The sequence below is a fragment of the Phaseolus vulgaris genome, chromosome 11 (assembly GCF_051622355.1).
Source record: "Phaseolus vulgaris cultivar YP4 chromosome 11, ASM5162235v1, whole genome shotgun sequence".
NCBI classification, from domain to species: Eukaryota; Viridiplantae; Streptophyta; class Magnoliopsida; order Fabales; family Fabaceae; genus Phaseolus; species Phaseolus vulgaris.
In genome coordinates this window covers 55,285,001-55,287,500 of record NC_143508.1, presented here as the reverse complement: position 1 = coordinate 55,287,500, position 2,500 = coordinate 55,285,001, and positions in this window count along the sequence as shown.

The window sequence follows — 2,500 nt, the reverse complement described above, 5'->3', positions numbered from 1 at the left end:
GATTTTTTGCAGGGATCCTCATAAAAATGGTACAACATTGCCTGCAAAAAATTAGAATTTTTCGACATGGGGAAGTATTTTTTTTATTTTTCCAAAGACCCGAAATGTGGAAAATCGGGAAAAATGGAAAAACGTATCTAGACACCGTATTTTTGCGTGATTTTTTCCAGTCCATCCCATAATAATATCAAGAAGGTGCCCACCAAGTTTCGTTAGGATTGGCCAAGGTTTCGAATTTTCATGAATTTTTTTCAAAACCCTCTATTTTCCAACATTTCAAAAATTCAAAACCACATCAAGATGGCTTGGTTTTGATACCAAACTTTCTAGACCTCATTCTGCATGCATTTGTGACACTTTCCAACCAACAAAACTCAAAAACCACCACTTTGAAAATTTCATGATTCTTGGCACACCACCAAGTCACAAAATCAAGCCAAAACACCAAAATCTTGGAACTTGGCTATGCACCAACCATGCCAAGATCAATTCCTTTTGATCCCAAACTTCTCCCACATCACTTTGAAGGCATTTGTGAGGATTGAGTCCAGCCAGTTTTCCAAAACCATGATTTTCGTTTTTCACCAAAATCACCACCAAGTCACAAAATCAAGCCAAAAATCCAAAATCATGGCACTTGGCTATGCACCAACCATGTCAAGATCAATTCCTTTTGCTCCCAAACTTCTCCCACATCACTTTGAAGGCATTTGTGAGGATTGAGTCCAGCCAGTTTTCCAAAACCATGATTTTCGTTTTTCACCAAAATCACCACCAAGCCACAAAATCAAGCCAAAACACCAAAATCATGAACTTGGCTATGCACCAACCATGTCAAGATCAATTCCTTTTGATCCCAAACTTCTCCCACATCACTTTGAAGGCATTTGTGAGGATTGAGTCCAGCCAGTTTTCCAAAACCATGATTTTCGTTTTTCACCAAAATCACCACCAAGCCACAAAATCAAGCCAAAACACCAAAATCATGAACTTGGCTATGCACCAACCATGTCAAGATCAATTCCTTTTGATCCCAAACTTCTCCCACATCACTTTGAAGGCATTTGTGAGGATTGAGTCCAGCCAGTTTTCCAAAACCATGATTTTCGTTTTTCACCAAAATCACCACCAAGCCACAAAATCAAGCCAAAACACCAAAATCATGAACTTGGCTATGCACCAACCATGTCAAGATCAATTCCTTTTGATCCCAAACTTCTCCCACATCACTTTGAAGGCATTTGTGAGGATTCAGTCCAGCCACTTTTCCAAAACCATGATTTTCGTTTTTCACCAAAATCACCACCAAGCCACAAAATCAAGCCAAAACACCAAAATCATGAACTTGGCTATGCACCAACCATGTCAAGATCAATTCCTTTTGATCCCAAACTTCTCCCACATCACTTTGAAGGCATTTGTGAGGATTCAGTCCAGCCACTTTTCCAAAACCATGATTTTCGTTTTTCACCAAAATCACCACCAAGCCACAAAATCAAGCCAAAACACCAAAATCATGAACTTGGCTATGCACCAACCATGTCAAGATCAATTCCTTTTGATCCCAAACTTCTCCCACATCACTTTGAAGGCATTTGTGAGGATTGAGTCCAGCCAGTTTTCCAAAACCATGATTTTCGTTTTTCACCAAAATCACCACCAAGTCACAAAATCAAGCCAAAAATCCAAAATCATGGCACTTGGCTATGCACCAACCATGTCAAGATCAATTCCTTTTGCTCCCAAACTTCTCCCACATCACTTTGAAGGCATTTGTGAGGATTGAGTCCAGCCAGTTTTCCAAAACCATGATTTTCGTTTTTCACCAAAATCACCACCAAGCCACAAAATCAAGCCAAAACACCAAAATCATGAACTTGGCTATGCACCAACCATGTCAAGATCAATTCCTTTTGATCCCAAACTTCTCCCACATCACTTTGAAGGCATTTGTGAGGATTGAGTCCAGCCAGTTTTCCAAAACCATGATTTTCGTTTTTCACCAAAATCACCACCAAGCCACAAAATCAAGCCAAAACACCAAAATCATGAACTTGGCTATGCACCAACCATGTCAAGATCAATTCCTTTTGATCCCAAACTTCTCCCACATCACTTTGAAGGCATTTGTGAGGATTGAGTCCAGCCAGTTTTCCAAAACCATGATTTTCGTTTTTCACCAAAATCACCACCAAGCCACAAAATCAAGCCAAAACACCAAAATCATGAACTTGGCTATGCACCAACCATGTCAAGATCAATTCCTTTTGATCCCAAACTTCTCCCACATCACTTTGAAGGCATTTGTGAGGATTGAGTCCAGCCAGTTTTCCAAAACCATGATTTTCGTTTTTCACCAAAATCACCACCAAGCCACAAAATCAAGCCAAAACACCAAAATCATGAACTTGGCTATGCACCAACCATGTCAAGATCAATTCCTTTTGATCCCAAACTTCTCCCACATCACTTTGAAGGCATTTGTGAGGATTCAGTCCAG